Source organism: Rana temporaria, chromosome 2 (assembly GCF_905171775.1).
Source record: "Rana temporaria chromosome 2, aRanTem1.1, whole genome shotgun sequence".
Classification (NCBI taxonomy): Eukaryota; Metazoa; Chordata; class Amphibia; order Anura; family Ranidae; genus Rana; species Rana temporaria.
Window position 1 is genome coordinate 255,131,998 of NC_053490.1, and position 22,829 is coordinate 255,154,826.

Sequence of the window (22,829 nt, forward strand, 5' to 3'; positions counted from 1 at the left end):
GGTTCCAAGTAGAGCTTCAACATGCAACAAGAACAAATGAGAGTGAGACAAAACATTTTTTGAGCATCCAATTTAATGAAAACAACGAATAAACTGAAACAGGCTGTTTTTCAGCTGATCAAAAGTTTAGGACCACACCTCCAAAAAAAAACTAAACCCCCCCAAAACAGAAATCCAACTTCCAAACATGAACTCAGTAATGAGTAGCTCCACCATTATTGTTGATCACTTAAAAAATGTGTTTCGGCATGCTTGATGCAAGCTTTCCATAAGGTGAGTGGGAACATTTCTCCAAGTGGTGAAGACAGCCGCACGAAGGCCATCTACTGTCTGGAACTGTTGTCCATTTTTGTAAACTTCCCTTGCCATCCATCCCCAATGGTTCTCAATTGGATTTAGATCAGGGGAACACACAGGATGGGCCATAAGAGTGATGTTATTATCCTGGAAAAAGTCCCTTGTCCTGCGGGCATTGTGTACTGTAGCGTTGTCCTGTTGAAAAACCCAGTAGTTACCACACAGACGAGGGCCCTCAGTCATGAGGAATGCTCTCTGCAACATCTGGACATAGCCAGCAGCCGTTTGACGCCCCTGCACTTCCTGAAGCTCCATTGTTCCACTGAAGAAAAAAGCACCCCAGACCATTATGGCACCCCCCCCACTGTGGCACGTAGAAAAAATCTCAGGTGGGATCTGCTTGTCATGCCAGTAACTTGGAAACCATCAGGACCACCAAGGTTAAATTGTTTCTCATCAGAGAATAAAACTTTCTTCCACCTTTGAATGTCCCAGGTTTGGTGCTCTCGTGCAAAGTCCAAACGAGCAGTTCTGTGGCATTCTAGGAGACAAGGTTTTTAAAGACGTTTTTTGTTTTTGAAGCCCTTCAGTCTCAGATGCCGTCTGATGGTTATGGGGCTGCAGTCAGCACCAGTAAGGGCCTCAATTTGGGTCGAGGATCGACGGACAGCCAATTGGATCCTCCGGCTCAGTGCTGGTGAAATTTCTTTGGGTCTTCCACTTGACTTTTTTGTTCCATAACCCTCAGGATCAAATGACTGTTTTACTGCGTCCCACCTCAGCAGCGATGGCACGCTGTGAGAGACCCTGCTTATGCAGTTCAGCAGCCCAACCACTTTCAAAAAGGGAGAGTTTTTTTGCCTTTGCCATCACAACGTGTGACTACCTGACAGAAAATGACAATGAATCCACACCTTTGCACAGATTTGGCATTTTAAAGGCATGTGGTCCTAAACTTTTGATCATCTGAAAAACAGCCTGTTTCAATTAATTGAATGCTCAAAAAATGTTTTGTCTCACTCTCATATCTTCTTGTTGCATGTTGAAGCTCTACTTGGAACCTTGTTAAGATCCAACAATGTAAAATATGTTTTTTGCCATTTTTCAAGTGGTCTTAAACTTTTGATCAGGACTGTATATATATATATATATATATGGTTCCTGAACATATTACCCTGCCAGTCTAATGGAGGAAAGAAGATTATAGTGCAGTAATCAAATATAAGAAAAAAGATATATAGTTTCATTCTGATGCGGGTGGCACAGTCCATCATATCTCATCTCCAGAGAATGTTTTCGAAGGAACTTCTTAACCATCACCCAATCACCAGGGAGTATGCAGTGAATATCGGTACCTAAACCAGAATCTGGAATGCAAGAAAATACTCGTACATGGATATTAGTTAATTATTTTTCAAGAGCGGTAACATAATTTCTCAAAGTATCAGACTGTAATTGCAACTGTTGTGGGTAAATAACAAACTTATCTAGAGGCTGTTTCAAACAAGATTTCAAAAAGGGATACTGAATGCTTCCCCCTTGGGGCCACTTTCCCACTACTCTGAGAGTGGTAAGGTATGTGAAACGTTAATATGGTACCCAGGACCTTCCATATTGAGTTAAGGCATTGGGGTCGGGGCACACAGGACAAGGGGTAGGTGAGCGGATTCCACCTTCATGAGTTCAGAGCAATCATGTTCATCCAGGGTAGGAGCAGGTAGGTCTGCGCCATTCTCTTCTTTCTGTTTTGTCCATAGACATGGCATGTGTGACGGTATCGGTATGATATCCCCGTCAAAGATTCCCTTCTTCCATAAGAACATCACCCCAATATTCCACTAGGAGGAATATTCCTGAGATCGCCCATTAAGCCACACATTAGTCCAGGCTTACTGCTAGAACAAGACAGGCTTTAATGTTATATCACACAGCTTATATGTCATTTCCAAAACTGTTACAATGACAAATCTCCGCCCCCCTCACACTGGGGCTTCCATACAGATGATTTAGGCAGACACGACGGAGCCGAGTCTGAAAACACATTTTCTTTATACAATGACATAAATGACGCTGAGTACTAGTTGTACTGAATACATTAACTAGACCGCTCGACCCCGCATATAGAGAGATAATTACCACAATGAAGCAATCAGAATAATTAACACAAGCCACTTAAACACAGATCTCCTTCACACAACACAATAGATCAATTAACCTTTAGAAATAGTGAGGGGACATTAGCACGTCAATAACCTGTTAGCCAGGACAGAATCACACAGGGCAAGGAGGGAGAATTACACTGAGACATATAGGCAAATGTATCACAGCATGATACCCCCCTTGGACAAAACAAAGAAGAGAAGAAGGGTCGGTGGGTTACAGAACACAGAATCCGGTAAAGGCAATGGGCGGTGGGTAGGATGCCATCTGCGTACACAGGGGGTAGTGCAATACTGGGCACATGGGGTAGGGGCAGGATGGGTCAGGTTGGAGCAAGGCCTGTGTGCAGGGGGAGGGACCTCCAGCAGAGAACAGCATTCGGGCAGAGCCCATGCTTCCACAAAAGCAGTGGTGTTGCTCAGCATACACACAGCAGCTTAAACCTCGGGCAGATCACCACCCGGTACAACAGCCAGTGTTCGATAGGTAATACCAACAGTGAAAGCAGCAGAGGCACCAGTCCATAAACTGGACATCAGGCATGGTCTTGAAGGGGCAATAGCCGCAGTAGCAGCCCCTGGGCACCACATTATCACAGTATAACAGGCAAAAAAACACCAGGGTAGGTAGCTCATGTGAGGGTTTCTCAGCTGAGGTGGCAGGGTATAAGGGTTTGGAGGTCTGGAACTTAGTGATAAATACAGGCAGGGCCCCACAGATCACACAATCTGACTGATAAAACGATAAAAATCAGTGTAGGCTGGTCATCTATAAATATCTAAACGAAGCTTAGCTTAAAAAAAATAAGCTTCAAAGATAAGCATTGTGAGTTACTAAAACTCCTTCTTATGCATCAACATTATCAGTTGCTGTGAACGTGAAACAGATAAAACTCACATATATATCTAACAAAGAAACAGTTGCAACTTACCAGTCTTACTTTTAAAAACCTTTTCTTATTTTTTTTCTTTCCCTTGGCTTTAAACAGCCAGCAGACGCATGGTTAATATGGCACACAGCAGCCGGAGAGGGGGGAGAGGGTGGGAGGTAATTTTTTGAGTCTTTACAAGGCAACAGGGAGGGATGGATGCGTGTTAAAAAAAACAGGCTGCAATGTGTGCATGTCTCCCCTAAAAATGCATGTAAAGATGCATAGCAGCTTATGACATGAACAAACATTAAACAACACACACACACACACACACACAGATAGAATATGACTATTTCAGCCCCTCTGTCTGCAGGGCGTTAATTCTTAACCCCTAACCCCGATTATATATATATATATTGTAAGGGGTTAGTTCGGTAGCGGGGTGTGTGACCCCCTGGATGGGTTCACCACACACTGAATTTATACAGACAGGCAGTCGAAGACGGTTGAAAACAAAGGTTTTGGTTTATTCTTTCATCTTGCTGGAAACAAGTGCAAGCATCCAAACAGCATAAACAAAATCAAACATAAAATAAACCCTAGCCACTTTGGGCGTCTACCTTCACCACACAGGAACCTATCTATGGAGTCTGGCTCAGCCTAGTGCTGGGCAGACAGTGCTGGTCATACGGCAGAAAAACAATAGTCTTTTGATTTTTATCACACAGAAAAATCAATCCTCTCCTCACCTCCTCAGAAGACTGTCAGTACTGCTCTCTTTCCCTCAGAAAGCCTCAGCATGCAGCAAATCAGTGGTAATCCTCTGGACTACTTATAGAGGCCTTAATTGCCTCATTCTGAACAGCTTAAGTCTTCCAACGCCCTTAGACCATTTCTGGCTACATTTTCAGCCGACGCCTAATAACAATTGGTGTATTGTCTAAACAAGGCAGAAATGTATGTCCCGTCTGTGACAACACCCACAGATTTACCTGACTTCCTGTCACTATATATATATATATATATATATATATATAAAACTAAAGAAATATATATTATGAGTGCGGTAGCCCTCCGCTAGAACACACGCAATATACACGTAAGCTGATAAGGAAATTACCGTGTTACATCAATACCAGACACCGTCCTTCTAATCAGCCTATTTGACACCTCGTTTGGACCATTCTTTTACTAAAAAAAACAGACCATTAAAATTCTGTGTCTATCCATAATCACATTTCCCCAAGACCTCTCTCTTCAGACCAGACATATCCATATGTGCACACCCAACTCCAGTAAATCACAGATCATTTAGGACCATACACATATATACATATCTACCCTGAGATACGCCAATTTTGCGTCACCGGCTCGGGAACCCTGAAGAGAAGTTATTACCTACCCATCTCCTACAGACATACACTAAAACAGCCACATTCAAGGTAACATAAAATATCAACCGGCAGAATAGGGTGAGGGGTTCTCTTTAAAAAAGACTTTGTTCAAGAAATAACCCATCTTTGCTTAACCAGGACAGCATGGAGGAAAAAAAAACGTGAGTGAATGAGAGAGAGCCTGTATACGGTTAGAACACAGTGAAAGAAAAATAAACTTCTCTTACCGTGTGTTTAGGAGGTCCTTTCTCCTTGTCCGAACAGGTTCACTCCATTCACATCTCGATCTGCTATGCCTGGTCAAGAGAACAAAGCCCGACGTTGGGCACCAAATTGATAAGGATTAAACCCCTGACACAACCTCAGGGCATAACCCATTCTGCCGTTTATCCGAATTGGGAAAGCAAGGAAAAAGCAGACTGCTTTCGTTGGTGTCCAGTCATTAAGAGACCAAACCCTTTATTTCTTATAGTTTTATAAACAAAATGACATCATACACATGAGCACATGTGATTGGCTTAGTCCTTATAAGGGTCTTCCTGTTATATGTTCTTCTTGGCACAAAAAGTCCTCGTGGCACACAGGGTCCTCTATTCAAACTCACAGGGGCTTCATTCTTCAGTCGATGGGGTGGGCCGGAAGGAGGGAGTTTAGGAGTGCAGTAGAAGGGGCCATCTGTCTTCACTTAATCACTTCAGAAGGTTCTTTAACTCTACATACTCTGTCACTTCATTTAAGGAAAGTAGTATTGTAGTATATACCCATACATACATATGAATATATATATATATATATATATATATATATATATATATATATATATATATATATATATATATATCAAGAAAATAAAATAAATAAAAGAAATAAAACAATATAAGGAAAGAAAAGCAACATTTGAGTGGTTTTAGTATAAGATAGCATAACATAAAATATTCATTTTATTTACCTCCACCACAGTATATCCCTGTATGTTGTGGTCGTTCAAGTGCTTATCTAATAGTCTTTTGAAATTATCGATGCTCCCTACTGAAACCACTGCCTGTAGAAGAGAATTCCGAATTCCTAACCACTCTTACAGTAAAGAACCCTCTACGCAGCTTAAGGTCAAACTGCTTTTCTTCTAATTTTAGTAATTGGCTGTGTGTCTTATTAAATTCCTCATAGAAGGTTAATAGATGTTTTTGCAAGAACGATTCTTCATAAATCCATGGCGATTACTTCTAACGATACAGTTATCATTACTAAAATCTTATATATATTCCCTTATCATTCCCTCCAAGAGCTTGCATACAATTGATGTTAGGCTAACTGGTCTGTAATTCCCAGAGATGTATCTCAGCCCTTTTTTAACCACTTGACCACTGGGCACTTAAACCCCCTTAATAACCAGACCAATTTTCAGCTTTCGGTGTTCTCACATTTTGAATGACAATTACTCAGTCATAGTCATACAACACTGTACCCAAATGAAATCTTTGTCCTTTTTTTCACACAAATGGAGCTTTCTTTTGGTGGTATTTAATCACCGTTGGGTTTTTTATTTTTTTGGCTATAAGAGAAAAAAGACTGAAAATTCTGTAAAAAAATGAATTTTTCTTTGTTTCTGTTATAAAATTTAGCAAATTAGTATTTTTTCTTCATAAATTTTGGCCAAAATTTATACTGCTACAATCTTTGGTAAAAACAAGTAGAAATTGGTGTATAATATTTGGTCTTTGTGAAAGTTATAGTGTCCACAAGCTATGATGCCAATATCTGAAAATTGATCACACCTGAAGTACTGACATTTCTTGACACCCTAACATGCCAGAAAAGTACAAATACCCTCCAAATGACCCCTTTTTGGAAAGAAGATATTCCAAGGTATTTAGAAAGAGGCATTGTGAGTTTTTTGAAGTTGCAATTTTTTCCCACAATTTTTTTGCAAAATCAAGATTTTTTTTCTTTTCTTTTTTTCCCCACAAAATTGTCATATTAGCAGGTTATTTCTCACACACAGCATACGCATACCACAAATTAAACCCCAAAACACATTCCGCTATTACTCCCGAGTAAGGCAATGCCACATGTGTGAGACTTTTACACAGCGTGGCCACATACAGTGGTCCAACATGCAGGGAGAACCATCAGGCGTTCTGGAGCACCCAGGCCAATTCTGACATTTCTCTCCTACACGTAAAAATCATCATTTATTTGCTAGAAAATTACATAGAACCCCACAACATTATATATATATTTTTTTTTAGCAAAGACCTTAGAGAATACAATGGTGGTCGTTGCAACTTTTTATCTCGCACTGTATTTGCGCAACAATTTTTCTAAACAGTTTGTGCTTGAAAACAAAAAAACACAGTAAAGTTAGCCCAATGTTTTTGCATAATGTGAAAGATGAAGTTACGCCGATTAAATAGATACCTAACATGTCACGCTTCAAAATTGCACACGCTCGTGGAATGGCGCCAAACTTCGCTACTTAAAAATCCCCATAGGCGACACTTTAAATATTTTTACTGGTTACATGTTTTAAGTTACATAGGAGGTCTAGGGACAAAATTATTGCTCTCACTCTAACGTTCGCAGAGATACCTCACATGTGTGGTTTGAACACTGTTTTCATATGTGGGCCGGACTTAAATATGCGTTCGCTTCTGCATGCGAGCACACGGGGACATGGGCGCTTTAAAGAAAAAAATATTATTTTATTTTTTATTTTACTTTATTTCTTTTAGTTTGACACATTTTTCCGCAAAAATTATTTTTTTGATCACTTTTATTCCTATTACAAGGAATGTAAACATCCCTTGTAATAGGAATATGGCATGACAGGTCCTCTTTACAATAACATATGGAGTCAATAAGACCCCACATCTCACCTCTAGGCTGGGAAGCCTGAAATAAAAAAAAAACAATCCTGGTTTCGATCGTAACGGTGAGTCGCTAGAAGCAACGGAGGACGGCGGGAGGGGGGCGTCCCCTCTCGTCTCCCCCAAGAACGATGTGGAACAGAGGATAAACTAGCACTGTCTATCTGCTCACAGTGTGGTTGGTACAGAAAGAATGGGCCTGAGAACCATATAGAGTTCTGAAGGCATGCTGCTTGAGTAGGTCTAGTGGCATAATCTGCAGGGTTTTGCTCTGTAGATACATAGAACCACTGATCTGGGTGTGTAGATTGCCTGATTCTATTCACTCTGTTGGAGACATACATAAGAACCTCCTAGTGGTGTTGCAAATGTACCCTAGGACAGTTCCCGAACTAAGACCTTACCTCTTATTGTCACAGGTGATACAAATCCTAGGGGATCATAGAGGCTATTTACAGTGGATAGAATGCCTCTACGTGTAAAAGGCTTTTCCTCTGAGGAAACTCTGAAAAAAAAGCTATCTGTTTCTAGATCCCAACTTAGGCCTAGGCTTGTCTGCAGGGGAAGGGTGTGTGTACCTAGGCAAAGATCTTTAAGGTCCTTAGCTCTGTCTGCTACAGGGAATGCTTCCATTACTTTTTGGCTGTTGGAAGCGATTTTATGAAGACGCAGGTTGGATTCTGCCAGCATTTGCTTTGCTTTACTGAAGATGGAAATTGCATCTTCAGGTGTGCTAGCAGAAGCGAGTCCATCATCTACATAGAAATGTCTCAATACAAAGTGTTTGGCTTCTTGTCCATAGCACTCTGCATTTTCCTGGGCAGCCTTTTGCATGCAGTATATAGCAACAGCAGGAGAGGGGCTATTTCCAAATACGTGCACTTTCATTCTGTACTCGACAATTTCTTTGTCTAAGTCATTGTCTTTGTACCAGAGAAAACGTAGAAAGTCTCTGTGGTCTTCTCTGACAAGAAAGCAATAAAACATTTGTTGCACATCTGCTGTGAAAGCAATGGGCTCTTTTCTGAAGCGCATCAGGACACCTAGCAAAGTATTGTTTAGGTCAGGGCCACTTAACAGTACGTCATTTGAAGAGACTCCTTTGTACTCAGCGCTAGAATCAAAAACGATTCTAATTTGGTTAGGTTTGTGTGGATGGTAAACACCAAACATTGGTACAGTAGGTGCACGCGATATTGTGTCAATCTCGCTCCCTTTCTCGGCGAGATTGAGCACCTACGAGCCCCATCGCGGGAGCCAGCGCCGAGCAGGCTTGCCGCGATAGAGACAAAGCCGTCATAGAAGCGACGGGAGATCCGACTTGGATTCCCGCCAATTCTACACGTGTGCGGCGTTTGTTATGAATCCTGAGGGGGAAGTCCCCGCCGGATTTTAAATAAAAATCCGGCATGGGTTCCCCCCTCAGGAGCATACCGGGCCCTTAGGTCTGTTATGGGTTGTAAGGAGAGCCCCCCTACGCCGAAAAAACGGCGTAGGGGGTCCCCCTACAAGCCATACCAGACCCGTATCCAAAGCACGCTACCCGGCCGGCCAGGAAAGGAGTGGGGAGGAGTGAAAGGAGTGGGTACAGAGCATGATGGGATTGTGAGGTCTATATAGGTCCGATGCAAGCCGCGCATCCTTCATTGCAGCGAGGAAAGGCGACGTGTCAACATCGGGAGAAGAAGAGAAGTGAAGAACATGACGTCACAGCACGGAAGAAGAACTCACAGCACGGAAGGAGAAGAAGACGTACAGCACGGAAGAAGAAGGCACCGGACAGCGAGAGGAAGAACCGGGGTGCGCCGAGTCAACAGCGGAGAGCGGCGAACATAGAAGGAGACCCCCGGAGAGTTGAGAAGACCCCCCGGATAGCGGAGAAGACCCGTCGGGATAGCGGAAGAAGAAGCCCCCCCGCCGAAGACGCCGGAGGAAACCCGCTGGGGGGTGGGGGCTTTTTTAAAAGCGACCACCCCCGGCGGTGGAAGAGAACCAGATGGCGGCCCCCACCCACCCGAAGACGTCAAAGAAGAAGCCCCCCCTGGTAAACAGAGCTAATAAAGAAGACAGGGGGAGCCTCCGGAGCAGAAAAATAAATTATTTTAAAAACCCTTGTGTGGTGTGTTTATTAACTTTGACATTTTTCCTACAGGTGAATGGTTAGGGGTACGATGTACCCCATATCCATTCACTTAGGGTGGGGGGCCGGTATCTAGGGGCCCCCTTATTAAATGGGGCTCCTAGATTCCGATAAGCCTCCCGCCCGCATACCCCGACAACCAATGGCCAGGGTTGTCGGGAAGGGGCCATGTCCTCATCAACATGGGGACAGGGTGCTCTGGGGTGGGGGGCCCCACAGTGCGCCCCCTGCCCCAGAGCACCCAACCCCCCCATGTTGAGGGCATGGAGCCTGGTACGGCTCAGGGGGGGGGGCGCTCGCTCGTCCCCACTCCCTTCCTGGCCGCCCGGGTAGCGTGCTTTGGATACGGGTCTGGTATGGATTGTAGGGGGACCTCCTACGTTGTTTTTTTCCGCGTAGGGGGGCTCTCCTTACAACCCATAACAGACCTAAGGGCCCGGGAATGCTCCCGAGGGGGAACCCATGCCGGATTTTTATGTAAAATCCGGCGGGGACTTCCCCCTCAGGATTCATAACAAACGCCGCACACGTGTAGAATTGGCGGGAATCCAAGTCGGATCTCCCGTCGCTTCTATGATGCGCTTGCTGGGATGTGCTGTCACTATTCCAGTGAGTGCGAGATCTCGGCACCATGTCGCCGAGAATCAGCGCGATGCTGTCGTGCTAAAAACACAATATCACAAACACCTACTGTAGATACCAGTGTTCCCTGTCAGTCTCAAGTGGTCCTGCAACTTCAGCGTGATCATTGTCTAGCATCCCTTTAATGAATTCAATGAAATCTCTTTTCACTTCTGGCTTTCTTTGCAGTGTTTTGCTGAGTGAATGCAAACGCGTCATGGCTTGCTCCCTGTTACTAGGCAAAACACGTCTGGGAGTGCGAAAGTGGAGAGGGGCCACCCAACTGTGATTGTCATCTTGGTAAGCCTCTCTATCCATAATCTGCAAGAACGTCTGATCCTCTATAGAGAGGGCCTGTTTATCATCATCTTTAGTTTTCTGGAATACTGTAATCCCTAGATTGTCTGTTTCAATGTTGGGATTGACTTCTTCTTCTTCTTTACCATATAATGTGGAAAAGTCACATTGTTGTGTTGACCTGCCAAAGCTTTCTTTGACAATGAAGCTGTTGTGACAGGGACTGAGAAGGGATGTGCGTCCATTTGTTAACACAGACGTCTTCATAGTGCTAATGTTGTCAGGCCGGTGTGCTGTCCCCAGGCAAACTTCTCCTACAATGACCCATCCCAGATCCAGTCTCTGTGCATAGGGGGCTTTATAAGGTCCATTGATTTGCTGGCGCACCTTGTGTATCTGAAGGATGTCTCTCCCAAGAAGTAGAAGGATAGAAACATCTGGCTCAACAGCTGGGATAAGGTGAGCATTTGAGCGAAGGTGAGGGTGGTGATGAGCTACTTCTGGAGAGGGAATCTCGGTTTTGTCGTCAGGTATCATGCCACACTCTATTAAAGTAGGAAGTGGGAACTGCACTTTCTTATTGAAGGATTCAATGGTAAAGTCAGTAACTATTCTCCCTGTGGTTTCAATTTTCCCCGCACATGTCCTTAGAGTGTATGGAACTGCACTTGCCTTAAGGTTAAAGATATCAAAGAAACCTGACTTTGCAAGGGATCTGTTGCTCTGCTTATCTAGCACTGCATACATTTTCACTGCCCTTTCTCTCTTGCCAGTGGAATACACAGTCACTAAACAGATTTTAGTGCATGATCGTGCACTCTTGCCTTGTCCACATACTTCAGTGCAATTAGACATTACTGAGGAGAGTGGGGTCTCTTGTTGCTCCCTGCCCTGATCTTTCCTGGGTTCTACAGTCTCTAGTGGGTCAGGAGCAGGGCCTGGATGTAAAGCTGCAATATGTCTCTCACTGCCACATTCTGTACATTCTACTGGTATTTTGCAGTCTTTGGCAATGTGATAAGTAGATCCGCAACACTTGAAACAGATGCCGTTTTGTTTAAGGAAGGACATCTGCTCTGCAATTGGTTTGCTTCTAAAGCCTTTGCATTTCTTTAGTGGATGTGTTTTTTTTTGTATTGGGCAAAGTCTATCAGGGTTTTCTATGGTGTGTACCTTGTGGGTGCTTTGGTAGTCTGTGACATCCAAAGGTACAGCTGTTTTGTGTGTGGATACAGAGGTCCTACCGTGAGGTCTGTGAGGTTTCTCCGGTCTGTGTGATTGATTGTCGCTGGTGGTGAAGGCGAAACTGGGATCACTTTGGATTTTCACTTGCTGTCGGACAAACCTGGAAAACACAGAGAAAGGGGGAAAAGCGACTCCATAATCTTCTTTGAATTTACCTCCCACAGACATCCACTTGTCTTGCAGATTTGAGGGTAGTTTCTCTACTATGGGATTAGTGCCTCTAGCTGTATCAAGATATGAAAGTCCTGGCAAGTAGCCATCCTCTTTGGCATATTCTATCTCTAGTAGAAGATCACTTAGTTCTTGTAGCCGCACGTTGTCTCTGTAGCCCACCTTGGGAAAGACCTCAAGTTTTTTCAACAGTGCTCCTTCTATTACCTCTGGGGATCCATAGGTTTATTCTAGTCTTTTCCAGGTCATGTTGAGTCCTGCTGCAGGGTTGAACAGGTTTGCTCTTCTCATCCTCTTAGCATGACTCGGTCCCAAGTCATTTTATCATTAAATTAAGTATATCAGCTGGTGCTAAGTTTAGACCTTCAGTGGCATTCAAAAAGGAAGATTTCCATGCCCAATAGTTTTCAGGACAGTCATCAAATTGGAGAAAGCCTGAGCTAACCATTTCTTTGCGCATGAGATATTTGGTGACATCCACTGCACATTGTTGTTCACGCATGTAATCTATAGGTTGAGGTGATGGGAACACTTGTGTTATGTTCTCAGGGGTTTCTGGTGCTTCCTTCTTGGTTTGTTGGCAGCCGCTGACCTGATGTGGTTGATTGGGCCTGCTCAGGGGGTATGTTGATCTTGGCCTGAATTTCTTTGCTTCAGGTTTAAGAGACTGTTCCTTTACATGTGTATCAGTAAGGTTTTGGATGTACTTGTACAATCTGCAGAGAATAGAGAGTTTTCTTGGACCTCTGAGACTTTATATGATTTTTCACTTCCTGACCGACTTGTTCCCATGTAGGCAGCGGCCTCTGCTTCAGCAACTGCAGCAGCAGACTGTCTCTGCAGGATGAGCAATTTTGATTCTAATTCCGCTTCTTCTTGTGCTACTGCAGCTTTCTGTGTTGCTAACTCCTGTATCATGGCAGCTTTCTTTGCTTCTACCTCTTGCATCATGGCAGCTTTCTTTGCTTCTACTTCCTGCATCATCATGGCTTCTTTTTGTGCATACTGTAGCTGGACGCGGGCAGCTTCTGCCTTGGCACGAGCTCTAACTGCTGAGCAACTTGCTGAGGACATTTTGCTAGCCCGTAAAGATCTGGACACATGCGATTGTGCATCGTCTTGCTGGGCACTGGGAATGTTCTCCCTGCCTTGCTGTGTCGGTGGTAGCATGCCATCAGCCTGGTACTTTGTTCCTGATCTTAGACTCATGCTGCAGTAATGGCGTCTCAGTATATTCCAGACTGCCACGTGATTGCCTTTTTACTGTTCTGCTTCGCGTTATTGAACTGTTGTATAACACTAGTCAGACAGCTTAACAATAATTCAGTCAAGACACGTGAGACATCAGTCCATCAGTAAGGCCCCATACACACGAGAGGATTTATCCGCAGATACGGTTCAGCAGATTTCTATGCGATGGCGTGTACACACCATCGCATTGAAATCCGCGCTGAAATCCTCTGGCGATGACGTGTCGCGCAGTCGCCGCTATTATGACGCGGCGACGGGCGCGACGCTGTCATATAAGGAATTCCACGCATGCGTCAAATCATTACGACGCGTGCGGGGAATCCCTTTGGACGGATGGATCCGGTGAGTCTGTACAGACGAGCGGATCCATCCGTGGGATCCGATTCCAGCAGATAGATATTCTGTGCATGTCGACAAATATTTATCTGCTGGAATTCGGAAATATCCGCGGATAAATATCCGCCGGAGTGTACACACCATAGAATCTATCCGCAGAAACCCATTCGATGGGATTTATCTGCAGATAGATTCTATCGTGTGTACGGAGCCTAAGAGTACTTACAGACAATTCCATCACTAGTCCAGGAATGTTTTAAGAGCTTTCTCTCATGAGTCTGTTAGATCCAGAAACAGGCATAACATGGAGGAAATACAGTTCCAGGTTAAAGGTTACTTCCTTTCTGGGAAACATACAGCTTTCTGTAAGCTTGATAAAATGCAAGCTTGCAAAATGATACCTAACTCTGGCCACTAGATGGCAGCGACGTCAAACTAACATTGCACATATTTGCTATGGATAATATGGGCAGAACAATAACCATTTTCCAAAATTCAAATTTCCTATAGATTGAAATCGAATTGGAATAGAAAAGATTAGAATACAATAGAAAATAATAAACTAGAAAAACAATAGAACAGAATAGAATAAAATATAATATTTTATTCGCTTTTGTTCTATTGTTTTTCTAGTCTATTCTTTTCTATTCAAATTCATTCTATATGAAATTCGAACTTCTGAAGCCATCTTCCAAAATTTGAATTTCGTATAGAATGAATTAGAATAGAAAAGAATAGAAAAGAATACAAAAGAAAATAATAGGAAACAATGGCATAGAAATATTATTTACATATATATATATATATATATATATATATATATATATATATATATATATATATATTGTTAGGTAGGCCGTATAGGGGGTCCCTTTGGTCGCTTGAAGTCCCTAGGGTGGACTTATTGTTGTCCCAGATGTTTCAGGTCTGTCAGTCAAAGTCACCGCTGTTATCTGCCCTTGACATGCGCATTGAGAATTCAAAACACCACAGGAGACAAGTATGATGCTAGAATTTTGCTTGTATTGGATTTTTGCTACATCATATATAATAAATCACATCATCTAAGGCATGTTATGGGGCCATGTCTTTAGGCCAATCAGAATACAGATCATTTGGAAACTCCCAAAACTTTACTGATTAATCATCCGTAACTTCACTTAAATTCCTGTTTATTGATTCTTCCTATTTATTCAAAGTGGGCTGTTTAAAAATGCCACGCTACCCCTGAAAATTCTAAGTCCTTATCTAAAAGTAAATAGACAAGGCACTGTCACTGGTTATGAAAGTCCCTTCTAAATATTTCTTAAATTCTTTCCTCTAAACAGATTCTCTATTAATTCTAAGATGGATGCTGTATAATCAAAATGAAGTAGGTTATTGTCAATTAGAATCCAACAATCCCTCCTATTATCTCTAAAAGGGATAATTCTAAAATATAATCATAAGTCCAAGGTACTGTCCACAAGAACAACATTTTAGACATCTTTGTCCTGTAGAGGGATGATGCATCTTGAGGGCAAAATCACTATTCCCCCGGTAATGATTATTCGGTTATCGGTTGCAGTTCATTTTCATGTACGGCTGCTTGATTCATTCTGTATCCTTTGATCATGCAGAGAAGGCACTTGTAGATGAAATATGCACTGAGAACAAACTTAATTGCTTGTGTCATATATGATGAGTGTCCCTGGTCAAAGAAGTCACATTGTAAACAGGTCATACACACCCCATATCTTGGCAAGCGAAATATAGAAAATAATGAATACCAGAATAAATACCGTAGTCTGTTATGGAAAACTCACTTAAAAATTGCAAAGACAGCCAACAAGTCTAATTGTTGGGTATGTTCAAGACCCTTTAGGTCTTACTAATCCAGCCATGATAGCTGTATTCATTCCCTATAAACTCACTGCTAATTACTCAGCCCCCATCAATGAAAGTTTAAATGTTGAACTTGCTCATCCAGATGATGCTTTTGGGGAGTTTTGATGGAAAGATTAAATAATTTCTCAAATACTATGGATGAGATTTTAAATGAGCCAACAAATGCTATTGATCTGTTAAAAGAAGAACTAAGGGAATTGGGTAGACTGGCCTTACAAGAAAGAATGGCTTTAGATTATCTATTAGCTTCAGAAGGAGGGTTTTGTCAATTCATTGGAAACAAATTTTGTACATGGATTTCACAGTATGGAGATAGAGTAAGTGAACACTTAAAGAAAATAAAGGAACTGCAACAGAAAGCGAGAAGTTTAGCAGAAGAAGGATGGAATCCAGTTAAGGGAATGGGAGGTGCAGGAGGATGGTTAAGTGGATTGTTTTTAAGGATACGGAAAGTTGGTGTTGTGATACTGATGGGTATTTTGTAAATTAATAATGCAAGCATCATAGCAATAGTGCAGACAGTTACTCCACTATTTCTGATTAGCACTGCCAAGGGTGTCTCCTTGAGTACTTTCTTTTGTGGTTCTGGGGGATTCTTCATCTCTTCTTTATCCTGTTGGTGGTGCATTCTTGACTCTTGAAGCATGGATCCAGCGAGCCGTGCTTCTGTAGTTGTTTGACAAGAACTTTGTCACCTGTTAGGAAAGGGTGTGTTGGCTGGAAGTGGAAAAGACAGAGACACATCACCAGAGTTAAATTTTTCACTAAACTGGACCTTATGCTCCGGTTGCATAACCTCTAAATCTCCTGCCTGTACCTGAGGTGTCCCTCTAACCCAAGTAGTGGGAAATGGCCTACCCATGAGGATCTCAAAAGGGGATAACCTTGTGGTTTTATTTGGGGACATCTTGATTTCTGCAAGTACAGAATACTTACCTATGTCTCCCTCCTTGTTGGCCCACAGACCAAACTGGTCTTGGGACAACCACATCATCTCGTGTTGCTAAGGCTTGCAGATGAGCAAGGTCAGTATCCTCTACAACTGATGGTATTATAAATTTGGACATGAGCATGTATGTAGGACACACTGGTGTTGTGGCAATTTCTTTGGCAACCTGATCAGCCAACCTGTTCCCTTGTGCAACCTTATCTTGTCCTGAAGTATGGGCTTGACACTTAATGACAAAAATTTTTGCGGGGAGCATTATTGCTGACAAAAGGTCCTGTATAAGGTTGTAATGAGAAATTCCTTTCCCATCAGCTGTAATGAATCCACGTTTCTGCTAGATTTTAGCAATATCGTGAACGGCGCTGAAAGCATAGAGTCAGTGAAGATATTTACCTCCTTGTCTTTAAACAATTGACAGGCACGTTTCAAAGCAACTATTTTCGCTGCCTGAGCCGATGGGTAGGGTAGCGAGTGAGCTTCAATAACTTTGTTAGGCAACTGTACTACTGCATGCCCTGTGTGAAAAACGTTGTCATTTGGTCTTGTTGAGGAACCATCTACAAGAACATCCTCTGCTTCAGGTAAGGGTGTCTCTAATAAGTGGACTGAGTTCGGTGGAGAATACTTGATCTCCAAATTGGCTGATGAAGTAAGAATTACTTCATATTCAGAATTGCGCTGTGCAGTCATGTGCTGAGTGGTGTTGTTTCTGAGTACATGTATCACTTGATGTGTTGTGTGCAGGATGGTGTGATGTGAAAGTGTCAGTGTTTGAGCATTTTCTACTGCTATTGCACAGGCAGCTACGGCTCTCAAGCATGCTGGCATACCTTGGACGGGTATGGGCAGCACTCTGGAGAGAAAAGCAGTTGGTCTCATAGAGCTACCGTGTTCCTGGGCCAGGACTGCCGCCATTACTGCTCCCCCCTCTCTGCAGTACAAATGGAATGTCAAGTTGTAATTTGGTATACCAAGACAAGGTGATGCAACAAGAAGATTCTTTAGAGTCTTATATGATTTGTGCATATCATCAGTCCATTCTAACTTTGCAGGTTGATTCTGGGTGGTGGTTGCCCGAAGAATGGAATCATAATGAGAACAGTCTGGTATCCATTGTCTGCAATAGGTAATCATGCCAAGGAAAGTCATAATTTCTGCTTTTGTGGATGGTTTGGGCAGGGTAGTGATGGCTTTTACCCTGTCTGGAGAGAGTTGTCTTTACCCACAGGAGAGGAGAAATCCCAAGTATTTCACAGTTTTCTGGCAATATTGGAGTTTGCTTTTGAAAACTCTGTGTCCTGCCTTGGCAAGATGTTGCATCAAAGAAATAGAGTCTATTTGGCATCCCTTTATATCAGCATTGATAATCATCTACATACTGCAGGAGAGTGGAGCTGCAAAGGGGAACCCAAGACCTCGAGCCACTCGAGAGTATACTGCAGGGGAGTCCACAAAGCCTTGTAGAAGTCTCATCCATGTCATCTGAATTTTCTTAAAGGTAAATGCCATTAGGGGTTGGGTTTTTTCATCGATTGGAATCGAGAAAAAGCATTTGAAAGGTCAATGACCGTGAAATATTCAGCATCGGGTGGTATAGATGTTATCACGAGTTAACATCAGGTACCACAGGTGCAACGGGTTGTATGATGTTGTTAATGGCTCTGAGATTTTGTGTGAACCTGTAACCTCCCTTGGGCTTTGGTATTGGATTGATGGGTGTATTGTATGGAGATACAGTGAGTTTTACCACACCACTGCTGAGGAAGCCCTCTATGACAGGTGTAATGCCCTCTTCCTTCTCTTTACTACGTGGATATTGTTTCACATAGATTGGGGATGTATTGGGTTTCCTTCCGTTTTGCCAATCAATGGGAACGGAATACTCTAGAGAATGGTTGCCTAGTATCCTGCTGTTGATTGGGCATGTATCTCTGTCTATTCTTAGGATATTCTTTTTTTTCAATGACCAATCTGCCCATACTCGAAACAACAATTCCTTCGTTGCTCATCAATACCACCTCTTGGAGAAAACCCTCCCTGATTTCTATCTATTCTGTATTTCTGTATTGCCTCTACTCACCTTCTGCTGGTCCTGATATGCTTACTCTGTCAGCGCCAGCAACACTGGTATTGCTGTTTTTTTATACTCAAAACATCCTGCAGCATCTTTTACCATGATTTCTTCCTTGCTGCCTGAGGCACTTTTGCTTGTGTTCTATATTTAATTTGTGTTTTAGAAGCTGCATCATCTTTTCTCCATCTGTTAACCACATTACCCATTATACAAATATATACTTAACCAATAATTCGAGATACAATGATGCTTAAAGTTAAAGTGGAAATATAATGCACTGAAAGTAAAGTATTTTCAAAATCAATTCAAACCTCCTCCCACTTTTTTTTTCTTCTTCTGTTTCTATGGCACCACTTCGCCCAGCAAGCCTTTGGCAGACAACCCTCTTATTTCAGAGAGCTATATCAAAGGCTGAGTTACCCTTTTGAACCTTCTTGGCTGCAAGTAAAATTTTAGTGCCTTATCTCTCTTTAAACAGATTACCACACAATCATATACAATACCACAATGTGCACTATATTACACTTCCACCTATACTTATACTTTTCTAACGGTTTGCAGCAGAACACACAAGCTTAATTAATCACTTTAAACACCTTAGCAGATTACTTTAAATCATGAAGTACATATAGCATTTAACAAACAACCCAGACAAACATTTAAAGTTCAGATAACAGGGTGATTGACAGAAAAATACTTCAGAAAAAAATATAAAACAAAAATGAGAAAAATTTAATGAATTCTTATGCGGCTTTCTCTTGGAAAGCCTGAGGCCTCTTTTAGAATTACCAACCTGCTAACCCTTAGCAGAACCTGCTTCCACAGCCACTCTTGCTCCCTCAGCAAGACCCCTTGCCACACCTACTTACAAGCAACCAAGCCTATATCTCACAGCAGCGAGAGACGGATCTAAGGAAAATAAGTTTTTATACTTTACCACGGTCCAATCTCCCACCGCTCTAAGACAACCCGCTTCTGAACACCAAGTCTGTTAGGTAGGCCATATAGGGGGTCCCTTTGGTCGCTTGAAGTCCCTATTCAAATTTGAATACAAAAGATTAGTATAAAAAAATAATAGAAAATAATAAACTAGAAAAACATATATTATATTTTATTCTATTCTGTTCTATTGTTTTTCTATTCTAATTTTTTCTATTTTCTATTCTAATCTTTTCTATTCTAATTCAAAATCATTCTATACGAAATTCGAATTTCGGAAAATTGTTATGTATATAAATATTAGGGTTAGGGTTAGCCCCAACCCTAACACTAACCCTATTATATATATATATAACCATTTTCCAAAATTCGAATTTTGTATAGAATGAATTTAAATAGAAAAGATTGGAATAGAATAGAAAGTAGAAAAGAATAAACTAGAAAAACATATATTATATTTTATTCTATTCTGTTCTATTGTTTTTCTGGTCTATTCTTTTGTACTCTATTCTAATCTTCTCTATTCAAATTCAAATTCATTGTATATGAAATTTGAATTTCGGAAGATGTTTTTATAAGTTCTGTTCTTTTGTTTTTCTATTATTTTAGATTCTATCCTAATCTTTTCTATCCAAATTCGTTCTATATGAAATTCGAATTTTGGAAAATGTTAGAAAAAATGTAGGGGCAGATCCACAAAGGTGATACGCCGCGTAATTTCAAATTTTGGGCATCGTACAGTATCTTTGTTTTGTATCCACAAAACAAGATACGACAGCATCTCGGCTAGATCCGACAGGCGTACGTATTAGTACGCCTTCGGATGTAAGCTGCAATTTTTCGGCGACCGCTAGGTGGCGTTTCCGTCGAATTCCGCGTTGAGTATGCAAATTAGCTAGTTACGGCGATCCACGAACGTCCGTCCGGCCGGCGCATTATGTTTATGTTGTTTGCGTTCGGCTTTTTCCGGCGTATAGTTAAACCTGCTATATGGTGGCGTACTCAATGTTAAGTATGGCCGTCGTTCCCGCGTACAATTTTGAATTTTTTACGTTGTTTGCGTAAGTCGTTCGCGAATAGGGCTTTGCGTAGAATGACGTCACCGTCGTGAGCATTGGCTTGTTCCGGGTAAATTTCGAGCATGCACACTGGGATACCCCCACGGACGGCGCATGCGCAGTTAAAAAAAATGTTGTTTACGTCAGGTCACAACGTATTTACATAAAACACGCCCCATTACATCCATTTGAATCCCGCGCCCTTACGCCGCCAAAGATACACTACACCGCCGTAACTTACGACGCAAATTCTTTGACGCAAATTCTTGATTCAAAAATAAATAAATAGGTTACGGCGGCGTAGTGTATCTTAGATACGCTGCACCCGGCGGAAGATTACGCGCAGGTACGTGGATCTGCCCCATAATATATATATATATATATATATATATATATATATATATATATATATATATATATATATATATATATATATATATATATATATATATAGTATAAAGGTCAATATGAATACAAATACATAAAATATTAATATAGACCAGGTAGTGCTTTAGCATGAATATATAAACATGTTTTCTGATGGTACAAGGTCCATATAATGAGATCGCAAATAAAATTGGAAAGGGTTGGTATGTATAAATAGTCCACTTAATCCCAGAGAGAGAGAAGCAGAAAGCAATCTTGCTGTGGTCCTGTATGTCACCACCACTCACGTGCTCAAAGAGAATCAAGGGGGTTTTGCAGATAGAAGCCCCCTCCTGTCTAAACTCTTACACCAGAGATAAGAACTGCAGGCATATAAATGTAAAGATGATCTCCAGCAGGTGTCTCCAATCTCTCACAAATGGTCACACTGATCCCTCAGAGTTCACATAGAGAAATAAAGGGAACTGACATAGCGTGAACCCGTTTTTAAGATTTATTAAATAAACATTCCAAATCCAATAAAATTCGCACTCACAAACAACTCTAATCAAAACAGCATTGATTATATCATAAACCGTCAGCTCAGTGGATACTCTGCGTCTCCTACCGCACACTGCTTCCTTTAGCACGGGGATAACTGCTCACGATCCCAGTCCTGTCTGACGGCTACCAGTCACGTTACTTGGCTCCACCCTGACTAGTTTTGTCGTGTTGTCATCATCCGAGGGTGGGGCCAAGTACACATTGCATCCTATTTATACCTCCAAGCGATAACCCGGTGTATACAGCTCATTGGTCGAATTGTATCAGCTGACAGTCTCACGCAGCTATGGGCTTCCCTGTTTAGCGATAGCCCCATATGCACAGCTCGTTCAATAGGATATATCAGCTGACAGCTACACTTGATTCTGGACTGACGTATTTACTCAAGGTTGCTAAGAGAAATCCAACACAGATTCCACAACTCGTGGTGATAGGATACTCATACTTGTCAGCCCAGCGCACCAATTAATGGGGTGTGCCTGGTATTGTATGCATTTACATCGGGTTATATCTCGCATAATTCCAATATAAAACCAATGTTTATTTAATAAATCTTAAAAACGGGTTCACGCTATGTCAGTTCCCTTTATTTCTCAATGTAAACTCTGAGGGATCAGTGTGACCATTTGTGAGAGATTGGAGACACTTGTTGGAGATCGTCTTTACATTTATATGCCTGCCGTTCTTATCTCTGGGGTAAAAGTTTAGACAGGGGGGGTCTTCTATCTGCACCACCCCCTTTGAGCACGTGTGTGGTGGTGACATACAGGACCACAGCAAGATTGCTTTCTGCTTCTCTCTCTCTGGGATTAAGTGGACTATTTATACATACCAACCCTTTCCAATTTTATTTGCGATCTCATTATATGGGCCTTGTACCATCAGAAAACATGTTTATATATTCATGCTAAAGCGCTACCTGGTCTATATTAATATTTTATGTATTTGTATTCATATTGACCTTTATACTATTATTGTTTTATCAGGCTTACAGTAAACCTGAGTTTAAGGCAGCAGCTATATCCAGCAATGGTTGCATAGTATCCAATCTGGTGCAGGATTTCATGAGCGCTTGTTTGTTGTAGCCCCGGCAGGTAAAGGACCAGGCCCCTTTTTGCGATTCGGCACTGCGTCGCACGGTTGTGCGACGTGGCTCCCAAACAAAATCGGCGTCCTTTTTTTCCCCACAAATAGAGCTTTCTTTTGGTGGAATTTGATCACCTCTGCGTTTTTAATTTTTTGCGCTATAAACAAAAATAGAGAGACAATTTTGAAAAAAATAGTAAAGTAAAGTAAAATTTTTTACTTTTTGCTATAAATAATATCCCGTAAAAATATATAA